Source organism: Pongo pygmaeus, chromosome 6 (genome assembly GCF_028885625.2).
Source record: "Pongo pygmaeus isolate AG05252 chromosome 6, NHGRI_mPonPyg2-v2.0_pri, whole genome shotgun sequence".
NCBI lineage: Eukaryota > Metazoa > Chordata > Mammalia > Primates > Hominidae > Pongo > Pongo pygmaeus.
Genome location: NC_072379.2, coordinates 136,969,648 through 136,987,917, shown reverse-complemented (window position 1 = coordinate 136,987,917; position 18,270 = coordinate 136,969,648). Strand labels below are relative to the sequence as shown.

General features: G+C 40.6%; 1 protein-coding gene across 4 annotated transcripts in view; it reads right to left on the bottom strand.

The window, feature by feature from the left end:
- AKR1D1 (aldo-keto reductase family 1 member D1) overlaps positions 1-18,270 on the bottom strand; it is a 115,099-nt gene that overhangs the window by 95,975 nt on the left and 854 nt on the right. For all 4 annotated transcript variants that reach the window (XM_054494891.2, XM_054494894.2, XM_054494892.1 and 1 more), the window contains exon 2: positions 16,418-16,693. The gene's annotated coding sequence lies outside the window, so the exon portion shown is untranslated. The remainder of the gene's footprint in view (positions 1-16,417; positions 16,694-18,270) is intronic.

Sequence of the window (18,270 nt, the reverse complement as noted above, 5' to 3'; positions counted from 1 at the left end):
GACCCTGTCTCAAAGAAAAAAAAAAGGAGGCCCAGTGTGGTGGCTTATGTCTGTAATCCCAGCACTTTGGGAGATTGAGGTGGGTGGATTTCTTGAGCTCAGGAGTTTGAGACCAGCCTGGGCAAACGTGGTGAAGTCTCATCTCCACCAAAAAAATACGAAAATTAGGTGGGCATGGTGTTTTGTGCCTTTAGTTCCAGGTACTCGGGAGGCTGAGGTGGGAGGATTGCTTGAGCTCAGGAGGTAGAGATTGCAGTGATTCAAGATTGTACCACTGCACTGCAGCCTGGGTGACAGAGGGAGACCCTGTCAAAAAAAAAAAAAAAAAAAAAACTTCATTAAACCTAATAAAGAAATCTATCCAATTTTAATTAGTTGACCATAAGGTAAAATTCCCATAAACCTTTTATAAGCCTTTGCAATATTTTATTAAAGAACAAATCAATGCTCGAAGAATACCCTGTTATCCAGACACACAGGCCCAGATTCTGACCCTGAATTAGGTGTGGCTTTATTTTAATACTGAATTTATAGAAGAATTGAAAAATATCCTTCAAATTTTAGCCAACTTGCTCATACCCACAGAACTTCCTTTACAAGATCAATCTTTCACAATTTACAGCTTGCTTAAACCTTCAGTTTTCTCCTGTTACTCTTTTAGGTTAGGACAATCCTTAAAAACTTCTGAATTAGACAAAATTACATTGGCCGGGTACAGTGGCTCACACCTGTAATCCCAGCAATTTGGGAGGCCAAGGTGGGAGGACTGCTTGAGGCTAGGAGTTCGAAACAAGCCTGGGCAACATAGGGAGACCTCATCTGTACAAAAAATTTTAAAAAATTAGCCAGATGTGGTGGCACACGTCTATAGTCCTAGTTGCACATGGAGCTGAAGTTGGAGGATGGCTTGAGCCGGGGAGGTCGAGACTGCAGTGAGCCGTGATCGTGCCACTGCACTCCAGCCTGGGTAACAAACTGAGATCCTGTCTCAAGAAAAATAAAACCAAAAAAACCCCTAACCATTCCCTTTAACAAAGGCCATACTTGCATGCCTTCTTATAACCTCTTACCGAAAGTACGCTCTACTTTCCTTATACACTTTGTGTGTTAAACTGGTTTTCTAGTAGTTTCGAGTACATGTCATAGTGTTAACTCTTTGCAACTTTTATTTTTGGCAAAAGACCTGGTAAGTAAGTAAGTAAGTAACTGTGTAAGGGATTGTAGAGCTCAGGAGTAAGACAAAGCTGCAGACAGTGTCTGACTCTTCCCAGCCTAGATCCTATCTAAAAATCTGTTAGCTGTAAAGCAGACAAGTCAAATGATTATCAAAAATGTCGACTGGGCGTGGTGGCTCACGCCTGTAATCCCAGCACTTTGGGAGGCTGAGGCAGGCAGATCACCTGAGGTCGGAGTTCGAGACCAGCCTGACCAAGATGGAGAAACCCTGTCTCCACTAAAACTACAAAATTAGCTGGGTGTGGTGGCACATGCCTATAATCCCAGCTACTTGGGAGGCTGAGGCAGGAGATTCACTTGAAGCCGGGAGGTGGAGGCTGTGGTGAGCCAAGATCAAGCCATTGCACTCCCATCCTGGGCAACAATAGTGAACTCTGTCTCAAAAGAAAAAAAAATGTCATAGAAGCAGTTTATGACGTTAAAACATCTAGCAGACAGTATCTGACCTGCCTAATTTAGACCAAATGTATAAATTTTGAAGACATCTTTTATTTTACCAATAATCTTGAAAACTATATTTACTAAAGATTACTAAAGTCACATGAACTAAAAGGCATTAAAGTGTCTATTTTACTGACAAAATATTTGATTTAAGCACTTGTTTTTCTTTAAGTCAAATAATTAGAGCTCTTTTATATAAACTTCACATACACAATACATATAAATACACAGACAGACAGAAGATGATCTGGTAGTTTGAAGACTTTTCATTTGCCAGATTTTAAGTTTCTTCATTGGATTACTGGCTTCAGGGTGGAGCCCTTTGGGGAACAGGGCCGAGAAAGCATGGAGTTTCTAGGGCCTAACATTTAATCGTGTGAAAAACAGGCATCACTGGAAAGCAGAACAGATTTCCAAAAACCAAGGATTCCATTTTTACACCGAATCCTGAGTCCCCCAAAATTGAAGGAAATGATACAGGAAAAGACAGTACAATGGTTTCACTGGTGCATTTCACTTCAAGGACATTCTCCAGAGGCTGACGGGCAAACCAAAGCCAATCAGCCCATTTTATAATCAGCCCATCCCCCATTCCATGCGTTTTAGGTGCCAATAGAGCATGTTTTCCTTCTCATTTAAATGCGAGAAGAAAGAAGTACCAGCCTGTAGTAATGCCCACTCACTGTAAGCAACTGCCATTAGCCATCCCTGAAAGTATATTTGTTACCTAGCTATTACACACCAAGGGTAAAAGTTCTACTGTAATACAGAGTAATTTCTGATGCCCCAAAAAGTCAAAAAGTTCAGGTAACACAATGCAAAACAGAACAGAGCCTTAGATTTTGATAGGGATCTTTCTACTCACAATTCTTGGAGTTCCATGAGGAAAACAGAGGCTTCTCCTGAAACAGTGTCTGCAGTGCCTTCTCTGTTTCTCCCAAGGAGTCCCAGGCTATCAGAAATTACCTTAGGCCCTCTCATGTGAGCATTGAGGGTAGCATGAAGACAGACAGAGTTCAGTTGACTGAATATATGTATATATCTATCATATATAAATTATATCATAAAAATATATAAAAATTATATGTTATGTGATTGTATATTATATATACTTATATAATATGTATATAATACATATCAGCATTTAGTTAGGCTGACTTTTAATGATAGATCTTTTTTTCTAAAAAAAAACAAAAAACAAAAATCTTTTAAAATCTCTTATTACCAGATTCTAGGTGGGAAAAACAGCTGACATCTCTGGCCTTTAGGCTTTTCTTTTTTGTTTTTTGTTTTCCAAAGATATTCTCCCAAGTGAAACCAATAAGCTTTAATTAAGGTTACAACTTAACCATGGATGTATGAGGTATCTCCAAAAAAAGGTGGCAAGCAGTTTTCACAAGATCTAGAATTCCCAGTAGCGTAGCTCAGAGAAAAGAAAATTTAAGACAGGAAACCAGAAGCTGTCCATGGAGGGGGAAAAGAATCAACAAATGGTAAGTCCCATGACTATCAACCAGAAAGGACTTACTTCCAAAGCCAGGAGTTGAACCTAGGCTGCCAATGTGAAAGAGCAAAGCCTTAGCTACCGAGTTAGCACAAGGTGATTGCTGTTGCTTTTTCCAGGAGTCTAGAGCAGTTACTATTGAGCTTGCAAAGGATTTTAACTATTCAAGAGAATTAAGGCTAGACATGACATTATTATGTGTCCTTTTTAGGGCTAAGGAGTCAAAGCCCTATAACTTACCAGCAGAAGTACTTTAAAGGTAATACAGAAAGTTACATGGATGCAATAACCTTTTCAAATCCATAATTTGAATTAACTTTTAGTTAGCTTTCAAATTAGATGAAAATATTCTTTTTCTAAATAAGAACACATCTTCTTTGGCACATTTTATATAAACCTGGAAAGCAATAAATCCTGAACTGCCTATCAGATATTAGCATTTTATAGATGGAATATTAGCATTTTATAGTTCACAATTTTGGAACATATTTCCCATATAATAAAACTTTCTTAAGTGGAAATGATCCAAACATTCAATAAACATCCAAAAAGGGGTAGGCGTGGTGGCTCACGCCTGTCATCCCAGCACTTTGGGAGGCCAAGGCAGACAGATTGCTTGAGCTCAGGAGTTCGAGACCAGACTGGGCAACATGGCAAGACCTTGTCTCTTCCAAAAATACAAAAAAAAGTGAGTTATGGTGGTATGCTCCTGTGGTCTCAGCTACTCAGGAGGCTGAGGCAGAAGCATCCCTTGAGCTTGGGAAACAGATGTTGCAGTGAACAGAGATCACACCACTGCACCCCAGCCTGGGTGACAGAGCAAGGCCCTGTCTCAAAAAAAAAAAAAGATTTTTAATTATACAAAAAGTCTATTTTTTCTAAGCATTTGTCTCATTTATAGGTACTCCATTTTCTCATTTTTAACCATTTATTTAGATTACTTCTGAAAACTAGGTTATGACACAAAGGTGGTCATTATTTAAAGTTATTTCTCTATTAACCACTTTTAAAGCTTGTGAACATCAGGTGTTTACTTAAGAACCTTATAGTCAAACACATGGATATTTTGTTGATAACTTAGAACAGGGGTCCCCAACCCTCAGGCCATGGACCAGTCCATAGCCTGTTAGGAGCCAGACTGCACACCAGGAGGTAAGCAGCAGGCAAGGGAGTGAAACTTCATCTGTATTTACAGCCACTCCCCATTGCTTGCATTACTGCCTGAGCTCCGCCTCCTGTCAGATCAGCAGTGGCATTAGATTCTCATAGGAGTATGTACCCTATTGTGAACTATGCTTGCGAGGGATCTAGGGTGTGTGCTTCTTATAAGACTCTAATGCCTAATGATCTGTCACTATCTTCCATCATCCCCAGATGGGACAGTCTAGTTACAGGAAAACAAGCTCAGGGCTCCCACTGATTCTATATTGTGGTGAGTTGTAGAATTATTTCATTATGTATACAATGTAATAATAATAGAAATAAAGTGCACAATATATGTAATGTGCTTGAATCATCCCCAAACCATTACCCTCTCCCTGGGGTCCATGGAAAAATTGTCTTCCACAAAACCAGTCCCTGGTGCCAAAAATGTTGGGGACTGCTGACTTAGAAGATTTAGCTGTTTCTATTAAACGACATTAAATGTCCTATTTATCAAAAATTACACAAAGATCATCTTTTTGGGGCTAGGTTTATAGTTTTTTAACATTTATGCCAAATTTTGATGCCTTATAATATCTGGCAGAAATAAATATGAAACCACTTGATCAATAAATCTGAACAAAAATGTATATTGATAATTCATAAGACATTTCTAATATTATTTTACCAATAATTTTAAAGCCAGCTTATGTATTCAAGATTTTCCTTAAGTCTCATGAGTACTCCTTAACTTTAAGTCAATTTGGTACCTTGTAGCAGCGACATATAACAAAATACATGTGTGTACACATAAACACACATATACACACTCACGTAAACAAAGATCCTATAGCTTTTATTTTTGAACTCTAGCCAAGAGATATCAAGGTAAACTCATCCATTTATTAAAACACAGTTGAATCCAAATGGTGGTTTTTATCTTAACACCAGTAAAGTAACAGCAGATTTAAAGCAGGCAGAAAAGAAAATAGAGGAAGATATAGTCTGGCCAGCCTCTGCATAGGAGCCAGGTTTTACAAGCAGGGCATGAGAAAGAGGAAAAGGAAATAAAAAGAAGAAACAGTAAAGTGATAGAAAGGGAGCTCGTGGGCTTCCAGCCACTACACGGCACAGGGTTGATACTCCCATCACCCTTGTTTATGCCCCCTTCAGGAGAGCCTCAGCACCCCAGGTCCACATGATATGGGATGGGACCCTCCCACCTTTACAAGTCACTGGTCAAGATGAGCTGTTTCCAGTCATAGGGAGCTAGGGGAGCCTGCAGTTGAGAGGACTAAGGCTGTAGGTGGCTCTCTGAAGATAGTTAGAGTGAGATTGGAGGTAGAGAGGAAAGAAAGAAATCAGGTCCCATTTACAAAGTACATGCAAACAAACAGCATACTTCAAATGAGTCTCCAATCAAGGAGGCTGAGTGAGATCCTGAATGCCCCTCCCCAGGTCCAAATGGTTCCACAGGCCCAGCAAAGCTCCCATGGTGCCGCACTTACAAATAGGAACACCTAAAATGCTCAAATGGTGTCACTAGCAGCCAAGTCTTGGGTAGAACAGGGCCCCAGTGACATCTCAAAAGAAGCAGAGGGTGATCAGGTGCACTTCCAGCTAACTCAGCCACTTCCAAAGTTTGCTGGGTTTTACAGAGGTCACTTTCTTTGTACCAGCAGAGAGTTGAAGGCAGCAGATGTTCTGTGAGGCAAAAGGGAGGCTCCCCTAAGACAAAAGCATTTTTGGCAGCTGCTGAGAAGTTCCCTAATGTTCCTGTCATGAGAAGTTCCTGAATGTTCCTGTCATGAGATCTGCTAGCCATGAGCAGCTGGTGCTCATAGGTGACCCCAAACCTTGCCCGGTAGCAAAACCCGGCTGTCAGGCACAGACTCACCCAGAGCATGCAGCACTTTCCCTATATGGGCCACCAAAATTATAACCGAAATGCAGGTTCAGCTATTTGCTGCTTGCAGAGTCCAATTAATAAGAGTGAGGTCTGGTATAAAGAAAGTGATTTTTTTTTTTTTATTCCAAAGCTAGCTGAGGGGAACAAGTACAGGCTTCCTGCCTAGGGGTATCACTTTGCTTTTGGAACAGAAAGGGGAACAAGTACAGGCTTCCTGCCTAAGGGTATCACTTTGCTTTTGGAGCAGAAAGTGAGCACTTTTAAAGGGGGCTTAACATGAACAGCACATGGGGTGGGGGGAAGTAAGCAAGTGCGGCATCTACATGTTAGCTTGGTACCTTATGTACTAGGTGGTCAAGGCAGTGATTGCCTGTGTCTTTGTGGGCATGTGTACTTTGGGTTGTAAATTGACTGTTATCTCTCAAGGCAACCTCCTGGTGGGTGAGATTTCCTTTCTGGAGCTCCTAAGCAGATAGTTAAATGAACTTACCCTGTATGGAATGTCTGGTGAAGGGGAGGTAAAAGGCTATATTTGCATTTCTAAAGGACTAACTTGAAAGTGGGAAAAGGAGGAAAGAGAAAAGGAGATAGAAAAAATAAATTATCTCTTAGAAAAATGGGGATAGTTGGTTACAGTTCCAGCTACTTGGGAAGCTGAAGCAGGAGGATTGCTCGAGCCTGGGAGGTCAAGACTGCAGTGAACCATGATCACACCACTGCATTCCAGCCTGGGTGACAGAGTGAGACCCTGTCTCAAAAATGAAAAGTGATATGGTTTTGCTCTGTGTCCCCACCCAAATCTCATCTCGAATTGTAATTCCCATGTGCTGAGGAAGGGACCTGTAGTCCCCATGTGTCAAGAAAGGGAGATGATTGGATGATAGGGGCAGTTTCCTCCATGCTGTTCTCATGACAGTGAGTGAGTCACTGTCATGATTGATAGTGAGTGAGTCACTTCTCTGATGGTTTTATAAGTGTTTGGAAGTTCTTCCTTCTCTCTTCTCTGTCCCTCTCACCTGCTGCCATGTGAGACATGCCTGCTTCCCCTTCCACCATAATTGTAAGTTTCCTGAGGCCTGCCAACCATGCAGAACTGTGAGTCGATTAAACTTCTTTCCTTTATAAATTACCCAGTCTCAGGTATTTCTTTACAGCAGTGTGAAAACAGACTAATACAAAAGAAAGAGAGAGAGAGAGAGACAGAGAAGCAGAGAGAAAGGAAGAGCAAGCAAGCAAGCAAGCTTTTCCTGGCCATCTTAACTGAACTTTTACTTATACCATTTTTTCCTTGGTTTGAGCAAATGATGGTACAATATATAGGACTAATGTCTTAGCTCTGTGCTTTTGAAATATACATTTTCTATCTCATTTCACCTAAGAGTGTTCCTTTATAAAGACAAATATAGGGTTACCTAGATAATAATTGCCTAGGGCAATAAAATAGGCAATTGGAAGAGTGTATGGGGAAAAAAAACTATTTAAAAACTGGCTAATGAGACTTGTATGAACCTATAAGATCTGCTTCTATCTGTGTATCTGTGTCATGTGTATGATGTTTCACTACCAAAATATATAATAGAGCTCCAATTAATTGACTTAAAGAAAAAAAGTAAGTGCTTAAATCAAATGCTTTATCAAAAAAACAGAAACTTTAACTCAAATGTCTTTTCATTCACATGACCTTAATAATCTTTAGTAAATAAAGATAATTTTATAATTATTGGTGAAATAAAATAGAAACATCTTCAGGATTTAATGTAGACATTTGATCTGAATTAGGTAGGTCAGAGGCTATCTTTGCTAGAGGTTTTAAGGTTATAAACTGCTTCTGGAATATTTTTGATGCTTGTTTGACTGCCAGTCTTAGCACCTTTAGATTCTAGGCTCTAAAAAATGGCATGGTAAGGCCTGGGGACATATGGAGTTCTCTCTGGCCCAACTATGCCTCCTCGCTGTGGTGGGAAGGGTCATGTATTATTTGCAGCTCTCTCCTTTTGTCCTGGGCTACACATCTGATACATAACTTAAATTGCTTATCTCTTAGGTTTTTCGTTTAAAAATTATGAAGAGTTAACATTGTAATTAATATATGTAATTAAAACCACTACATAGAAGAGAAAAATTCTATATGTAAAGTATATAAGGAAAGTAGGATGTGTTTTTGGTAAAAGGTCAGAGAAATGTAGTGTTTTTTTTTTTAAGGGAAAGTGATTTTTCCTAGCTTAGAGGTTTTTAAGTTGTTTTAAATGGAAGGAAAAATGATAGATAAAATGAAATGGATATGGAAAATTGGGAAAGTAAATTTTTGTCCTAAGATAAAATGATAGGATAAAACTGAAGCTTTAAGTAAGATTGTGGTGAATTGATCTTATGAAAGGAATTTTTTGTGTGATCAAGTTGGCTACAGTTTAAAGGGTATTATTTAGTTTTTCTGCAAATTAAACATTAATATCAAGAGCACACAATGCAGGGCCAGAGTCAGAAACCCTGTGTTGGAATAAAAGGGTTTTCTTAGAGCACTGATCTGTTCTTTACTAGAAAATTCTAAATGGTCAAAGTGATTGAGATTGAATGGATTTGTTTATAAGATTTTATTAAAAATTAACTTCAGTATTAATATACTATGGAAAGGCAAAATTTGGTTTTCTCTTTTAAACAAGATTTTCACGTAATAATTAAGAGACAATAAAATATGTTTGCTTACTTTTTGAGTAAACTGCCGAAAAAAAAAAAAAAAGAGGAAAGAAAAGAGACAGATTCAGTTGGCTGCGTGCTGTTTTTATTAGGTCTTATTGTTTGGGAAACTGAGTCTCCTCTCTATCAAAGAGTAAAGGTTTTTTTTTTTTCTTTTTGGAAATATTTGAGTTATCCCTTTTGGCTAAATGAATAACCTGTGATCCTATTTTGTGATCTGAAGTGTTTTAAACTTTTGATATTTGACAAACTTTCCAAAATCAAAATTTCAGGTTTGAAATTTAGTCTTTTTGACCTTATTAGCTTTTTTAGATATTAGGTCCCCTGAAGTCCAAAAGAGATTTTGGACTTATTTGCTTTATTTGGTGTGTTAAAATCATAAAGGAAGCATTGTCAAATATCAAATGTTTATTTAACTTTGAGTTAAATAAATATTAGTATGTGTTCCAAAATCATATGAGATTCCTGTAATCCTGATATCTTAGTATATATTATATTATCAGTAATAATTATGATTCTGATATAAATTGCATGTCACAGAAATAAGCAAATTTTCTTGTCAATTGTATCTTTAACCATGACTGTTGGTTTTTTTTTTTTTTTTTTTTTTTTTTTTTTTTAGATAGGAGTCTCACTCTGTCACCCAGGCTGAAGTGCAGTGGCATGGTCTCGGCTCGCTGAGCAAGCTCTGCTTCCCAGGCTCAAGTCATCCACCCACCTCAGCACCCCCGTAGTTGGGACTACAGGCTCATGCCACCACACCCAGCTAATTACTTTATTTTTTGTACAGATAGGGTCTCCCTGTGTTGTCCAGGCTGGTCTTGAGCTCCTGGACTCAAGTGATCCACCTCCTCAGCCTCCTAAAATGCTGCGATTACAGGTATGAGCCACTGCACCTGGCCTGTCCTAAAACTTCTATCATCCATGGACAGTCCTTGTTTTACTTTGATTCTTTTCAAAAAGTAGTTTATGATCAGCTACAGTTCAAAAGTTACTTCTTCTTTAGGGAAGTCCATGGAAAGGACTCTGATGGGTGCTCTTGAATGCAGGTTTCTAAGTTTGGAGGCTGTGTCATTGGACTAGAGAGAAAATTGCCAGATCTTTCATTGAAGAGCTGATATGTTCATGATGATTGCTGGCCCAATCTTGGACAGAACAAAGGTTAATTACATGGGACTGAACTAATATATAACTGAAATAATTTTTTATGCCTTTTTTGTTTGAAACATTGCTGATACTTTTTTGTTTTGTTTTTCAGAGTCAAGAAAACTTTTTTTCTTTTCCTTTTTTGGGGGATGGGTTCTTGCTCTGTTGCCCATGCTGGAGTGCAGTGGCATGATCTCAGCTCACAGAAACCTCGACTGCCCAGGTTCAAGCAATCCTCCCACCTCAGCCTCTCGAGTAGCTGGGACTACAGGTGTGCACCACCACACTGAGATAATTTTTTGTATTATTATTTGTAGAGATGAGGTCTCACTATGTTTCCCTGGCTGGTCTTGAATTCCTAGGCTCAAGCTACCCTCCCACCTTAACCTCCCAAAGTACTAGGATTATAGGCATGAGCGACTGTGCCCAGCTGAAAACCTGAGTTATTTATAGCTTTTAACAATTGAGTATACTCATGTGAGTAAAATTTCTCTCTACCTGATTTCTCCAGGATTTGGAAACTATTTGAGTATTCTTAATTTACGGCAGTACAGCTATTTGCATAGGTTCAATAAGAATCTGTTTTCGTTTTTGTTTAGTAACAGGTCACAAGTGGAGACACTGGGTATTTTACCAAGGCTTTGACTGGAATGGCATATTTTCAGATATGAGAAGACTGCTTTGAGGAATTGAGATTGATTTTATAGAGCTCATAGCCCATTAGAAAAACTGGCATGGTAGTGTGTGCCTGTAGTCCCACCTATTCGGGAGGCTGAAGTGGGAGGATTGCTTGAGCCAGGGAGGTCGAGGCTGCAGTGAGCCATGATCCCACCACTGCACTCCAGTCTCAGTGACACGGTGACAGCCTGTCTCAAAAACAACAACAACAAACTCCACAGACCAAAGTACAGATACAGTTGATCTTTATTTATGGATTCTGTATTTGAGAATTTGGCTACTTGCTAATATTTATTTGTCGCCCTAAAATACTCATGGTATTCTTATGGTCCATATTTTGGACCTGCACAGAACAGTGAGAAATTTGAATCTCCTGGTGTGCCCCACTGCAGCCAAAATTTGTTATCCCAGTGAGATCAAACAAGACCAAGTTCTGCCTTCTTGTTCTGGCTGTCATGTGGTAAAACAAGTGTCATTTTTGTGGTCAATTTAGTGCTAAACATAGCATTAAATTCATTTTTGTGGTGCTTTGTTGGTGATTTTGCTGTTTAAAATGGTCCCAAGCATAAGGGTAAAGTGCCGTCTAATGTTCCTAACTGCAAGAAGGCTGTGATGTGTTTTTTGGGTAAAATACGCATGGATAAGTTTTGTTCAGTCATGAATTACAGTGCTGTTGGCCATGAGTTCAACGTTAATGAATCACCAATATATATTTAACAAGGTGTCTTTAAACAGAAACACACATAAAACCAGTTATTTGCTTTTATTTTGTTTCTGCATGTTTATCAGTTGATACACGTTAAACATAGATTGATACATTTGTTTCTTTGTATGTACTGATTGCTTGATGAAATTGTCATGAGCAGAGTCTCCCAGGAACCTAACCCCTATTTTCCCTATGAGCAAAGGTTCAGGGTCTGTGATGATTTTATAGAACAGAGCTACTGCAGATAATAAGAATAGGCTGTACAGGCAACAGCATGGACCCATCTCACAGACGCATGAGTCAGACAAGGAGTATATGCAGTAAAATTCTATTTGCATCATGCTCAAGACCAGGCAAATCTGATCTATGGAAGCCAGAAAGGCAATGACCTCTGGAGGAGCACTGACTAGCAAACAGCACGAGGGCACTTTTTGGGTTGATGGAAATGTTCTCTCTCTCCACCTGCCGGATGCAAATTAATCTGGAATGTGAGATGTGGTTTTATTTTACCACTGCTGGGGCCAGGAGTGGCGGCTCACACCTGTAATCCCAGTACTTTGGGAGTCTGAGGCAGGAGGTTCGCTTGAGTCCAGGAGCTCGAAACCAGCCTGGGCAACAGAATGAGATTCTGTCTCTACTAAAAATAAAAAAAATTAGCCAGGCATGGTGGTTTTATTTCATGACTGCCCAGCTCTTGCAATCTTTCCCTTTGGGTTTGCTAGTTGCATTGTTCCTCTATAGCCACTTGGTGGCAGTGTTGGAGAAGTGACCGAAACGGCTGAAATTGAAGTTCCCGTCCTTTCTAGTTCAACTAAAGGGCTGTTTCATTTCTGGCTGCGTCCTCTGTCCTCCTTTAAGGAACCTCTTGCCTCCACCAACCTCTTTTGTGACACGGTGCCAACAATGTCCTAAGGGGAGCGCAGTACAGGGGTCGGAGGAAAAATTGTGGCAAAGCAGTGTCAATCCTTGAGCCTCTCTATCCCTGCGGCCTGTCTAACCCTCCCGCAGGCCCTTCACACCATTTCATGCCTGATCCGTTTCTCTGTTCCTCTCCTGCCCCCCTAGCCCCGCTTCTTGGGCACTGGGTGTGCTCTTAGGCTGTCAAATTCAACACCCCGAGGCCATGTGCGGTGGCTCACGCCTGTAATCCCAGCACTTTGGGAGACTGAGGCAGGTGGATCACGAGGTCAGGAGTTCTAGACCAGCCTGAGCAACATGGTGAAACCTCGTCTCTACTAAAAATACAAAAATTAGCCGGGCCTGGTGGTGTATGCCTGTAATCCCAGCTACTCAGGAGGGTGAGGCAGGAGAATTGCTTGAATCCAGTAGGTGGAGGTTGCAGTGAGCTGAAATGGCACCACTGCACTCCAGCCTGGACAACAGAGCCAGACTCTATCTCAAAAAATAAAATAAAATAAATAAAATAAAATAAAATAAAATAAAAAAATTCAACACCCTGAACCTGATCTTCTGTCACTGGGAGAAGGTCACATACCGGGAAATTCAGACGTGCAGAGCATATGATCCTGGTGTCATACAATTGATGTTTCTAGAAGTAAAACCTGTTTATCAACATGAAAAATGCTTCATCCTTTTCCAGTCAGCTGCTAACAAGAATGCATTAAATGCACACTGGAGGACGGGGGATTTTCAAGATCTCTTATTAAGTGGTAAGAGCAAACTGCAGAGAAATGTGCATAATAAAACAGTGACCGAACTTCTCTCTGTCTCTGTGTATTTGTATATGATTATATGATCATAAAGGAAATATAGAACAATACGTACCAGGCTGTTACCACTGTGTTCTTGGGATGGGATGGCCATGAGCAGATAAACAATGGAAAAAAAAAAACCTTCACTGCAAAATGACTTATGCGAACAGCAACATGTATAACATTTTAATCTCATTTATTTAATTACAGGTTAGATGTATATCTCTGTATAGTTATGTGTGTGCATACATAGACACACAGACACATATACTTATGTATAAATTAAAGCTATTTTTTCCTACATATTTTCTGCCTTTTACATTAGGCCTAGACCTTGGTCACACCAAAATTATAAAAGTATTTTATCTCTGGTTTCTCTGGATGGCTTTATTTTATTTTACACTAATATCCTTAGTCCATCTGAAGCTTTTTTTCATATAAGTTGTAAGGTAGGGGTTTAATATAATAAAGTTTTATTTTCAAATTTTCTACAATCTTTAAAGAAGCTGTAGTGTATTAGCAGCCTCCACACAGTGGCAAGTTAGTACGAGTATAAATTCAGCATGTAATTGTGAAGCCAAGGGGTGGTCCTGGGAGGGTGGAGTTCAAGATCTCCTGAGGTCAGCAGAGGTGGAGAAGGACCAACGTATGTGACTCTGGCTGCTCGTACCTCTAGCTCTTCCTGTTGTCCTGGGGACTTTGGCCATTTCTGAATTTGCCAAGATGGGAAGAGGTCTGTTTCCAAGGGTAGCCTGCTTTCTAGGTTTTCAGAGTCCCCCCCCAACCCCTTTCAGAAACCAAGAGGCAGAGAGACGTGTTTCCTTGGCTTCAGGCAGAACAGTTCCATCTAGTACCCCCATCAGGGGCTATTCTCTATCAATAAGCAATCTGCAGCCAATTGAAGCCAAGGCACCTGTGCCGTCCCTTTCTAGCTCATTTTCTACCCCAGGTGGACTTCTCAGCAGTGGGGAGCAGCTCTCCTTCCCTCCTTCTGTCTGACTCTTTATCCCAGTACTCAGAGTTCTCATTACCAATTTATTTCACATTCCTGAGGCCTATCCTGATTTCCTGGATTTCCTAGGAAGGTATTAGATTCTTGTAGACATCTTCTCTCCTGCTTGTTCTATATACACTAAAGAGGCCAGGTGCAATGGCTCATGCCTGTAATCCCAGCACTTGAGGAAGCTGAGGTGGGAGGATAGCTTGAGCCCAGGAGTTCGAGACCAGCCTGGGCAACAAAGCAGAAAACCTGTCTCTACACAAAATAAAAAATTAGCTGGACATGGTGGCGTACACCTGTAGTCCCAGCTACTCAGGAGGCTGAGGTGGGAGGTTCACTTGAGCCTGGGAGGTTGAGGCTGGGAGGCCTGGGAGATCAGTGAGCCATGATCACACCACTGCACACCAGCCTGGGTTATAGAGCGAGACCCTGTCTCCAAATAAATAAATAAATAAATAAGAAATAGACATTGAAAGAAAATCCTCAAAGCTGGGAAATTTCTATTACACTGAACACTGTTAGAACAGGAAGAATTAAACAAAGGAAGGCCAGAGAGTAGTAAAAGTTTGCTCCCATTCCAAACTAGAATAAAATGATAGAACACGTTGAAATAAAAAGAAAAATCTCAACAGATGGTAGAAAGTCAAGAGCACGGAGGAGTAAAATAAATACATCTTCAGAATTTATTAAAACAATGTCAGAGATGAAATGGGCAGGATTCCATGGTTTGTTGTATTATTTAAAAAAAAAAAAACTGCCCAAGAGGAATGAGATGATCTGAAAAATGCAACTCTGATTCAGTAATCCCAAATGGTTTCAGTAAGGATGGCAAGGGGGCTGTACTTGGAGAACTCAGTGTGTTGGTTGGGGAAGGGCTGAGATGAGCTCTTGAATGGACAGGTACAAAGGAAAGAGAGGAGGCAGAGAACATTAGAGGGTGACATACACCTTGGAGAGTCATTGCTGTTGTTTGGAGCCTCCCAGGCTGTTGTACTTTGTGATGGCAGCCTTGGGAAACCAATAGAGTATGCCTTCCTCTCCCCTTCACATAATCCTCACCATTCGGTGAGGGAGACCTTGATAAGCCAACTGCAACCCCACACACATTCTTTGGCCGACAATTTCACTTGAGAAGACCAAGTCTTCGCAGCTTGTGTCATGTGCGGGTGTCAGGATGTGGCACCAGGGATGCCTTTGCACAGCCTTTTCACGTTGGCTTAGGCAGACTTTCCCAGGCTGGAGTGCAGTGGGGTAATTATAGCTTGCTGCAACTTTGACCTCCTCGGCTCAAGCCATCCTCCTGCCTCAGCCTCCCAAATAACTGGGACTACAAGCGAGTGCCACCATGTCCAGCTAAGTTTTAAAATTTTTTGTAGAGACAGCTTGCTATATTGTCCAGGCTGGTCTCAAACTCCTGGTTTTAAACAGTCCTCCCAACTCGGCCTCACAAAGTGCTGGGATTACAGGAATGAGATACCATGCCCGGCCCCATGTCTTTTTTTAACAGAGTTTTAAACCTGGAAAAATGTATACACAATGGTGTCTGGAATTAAGCGGGTACTTAACAGTTATCCCTGTGGATAAACTGAAAAAGTACAGGACACGAAAAAGGAAAATTCAATAGATTAATTTTTATCGAGTAGTCAAATAAAAAGCATGCTGATGAATGGGGCCATGAGAACTTGGAAGGTGGATTCTATTTTCATGATGTGGGGGATCTGTCAAGTGCCCAATTCTAGATACAATTTATCTTAATAATTGAGATGAAGGTATAGAAAGCACATAGAACAAATTTGTAAATAGATCGACACATGGAAAGATAGCAAATAATATCAGAAAAAAGTCAGTGAAATGTCTTGTTGGCTAATGTATCTGATTTTCATTTTGGGAAAGTATGACTTCCAGTCATGCAAGTGCCATGAATCTATTAATAACAGACAGCAGAACAAGGATGCCAGCGAAGCTGGAAGGAGAGTCAACTACATTGCTAAGTTCTAAGAAGGAGATGAAAAGGGAAAGAATTTCGTTTTCAAAATGCAAAACAGGAAGACAGACTGGTAAGAAGTGTGTACATTTAACAGAGAAGTATACATAAAACAAAGGAGGCTGGAGAAACCCACCACGAGGGATTGTGATGCTATTATTAGAGTACAGGTAAGTTTAACCAAACCATTTAGGGTGCCAATGATCATAATACATATTTTACAAAGGAAAAACCTAGTGGCTTAAAACAACATACATTTATTACCTGACAGGTCAGGAAGCTGAGCGTGGCTTAGCTGGGTCCTCTGGCTTAGGGGCTCTCACAAGGCTGCAGTCAAAGTCTTGACTGGGTCTGTGGACATATGAAGGCTCGCCTGGGGAAGGATCCACTTCTGTGTTCACTTACATGGTTATTAGCAAAATTCAGTTGCTCATGGGCTGTTGGTCTGAGGGCCTCAGATCCTCACTGGCTGTTGGCTGGACACATCCTTGCTACACTGGCCTTTTCACATTGCAGTTCATGGCATGGCAGCTGGCTTCTCTTAAAGCAGGCAAGCAAGAGAGGAAGAGGAAACAAGCAAGTCAGGAGCCATAATCGTTTTGACATCTTCTTGCTTTTGGCATATTCTTTCTGTTAGAAGAAAGTCCTCAGGTCTAGCCCAGACTCAAGAGGAGGGAATTACACAAGAGCGTGAGCACCAGGAAGTGGGATCACTAGATGCCATCTTGGAAACTGGCTACTACATGGGATATAAGCAGGATTAGACTTTGTCAAAAGCAGAAATGCTTCACAGATAAATGTTTGTATTCCTACATTAAGGAAGATGTACAGATGGTTCCTGACGTATGACTTATGATTTCCTGACTTTGTGATGGTGTGAAACAGATATGCATTCAGTAGAAGCTGTACTTTGAGTTTTGAATTTTGATCTTTTCCCAGGCTAGCAATACGCGATATCATATTCTCTCCTGGCGCAAGGGAGCCATAGCTCCCAGTCAGCCACACAATCATGACAGTAAATAACTAGTACTGTGTTGCCAGATGATTTGGTCCAACTGTAGGCTAATATAAGTGTTCTGAGCACATCTAGGGTAGGCTAGGCTAAGCTCTAATGTTTGATAGGTTAGGTATATTAGATGCATTTTTGACTTATGATATTTTCAATTTATGATGGGTTTATGTGGATGTAATCCCATTGTACATTGAGTGCCAGATTAAAAAAATAAGAAAGGCCTTTAAAAATGGAAAGAGCAATCTATGGAAAGAAGGTGGTGAAGGGGATACCAGGCTGGAAAAGAAAAACCAAGAACCTAAGAGAAAAATGAGAAAACTATTATATAAGGAAGGTGTGTGCCCATAAACTAGAGCTTCTATTTAAGCATTAAAATAATCTCAAAAGCTGGGCGTGGTGGCTCATGCCTTAAATCTCAGCACTTTGAGAGACTCAGGAGAGAGGATTGCTAGAGCCCAGGAGTTTGAGGCCAGCCCGGGCAACAAAGTGAGATTTTGCCTCTGCAAAAAATTTAAAAATTAGCCGGGTGTGGTGATGCACATCTGCAGTCCAAGCTACACAGGAGGCTGAGGCAGGAGAACTGCTTGAGCCCAGGAGGTGGAGGCTGCAGTGAACTGAGATCGTGCCACTGCACTGTAGCCTGGGTGACTGAGTGAGACTCTATCTCAAAAAAGAAAAAAAAAAAAATCTCAAAGACCCCGGAAGATAGGACCAGAAAAATGGAATAGTTTATATGATAAACTGCTGCTTTAAAGACAAGATAGAGTTCAAAGACATTTGTCCCCACCCACCAAAAAATACTTGCCAAGGAGACAACACAATAGCTAATACCTGAATGTGCCATTGTAAGAAACTTCTAGAGTTAACTGGCAAAGACCTACTTTTATATTTAAGATAGGTAAACTATATTTTTAAGGACCTTTTTTTTTTTTTTTTGGAATTAAAAAGTAGGATGAACAATCACAGTGTTGGGGGAATTCCTTTAGAACAGGCCGTCTCTTCCCTATTCTAGGAGGCAGGCCTGGTGCTCTAGCCCTGGCTCACCTTTCCGGCCTTTCCCACCCCTGCCTGCCAAGCACCTCTGCTGCAGCCACACTGGCCTCCC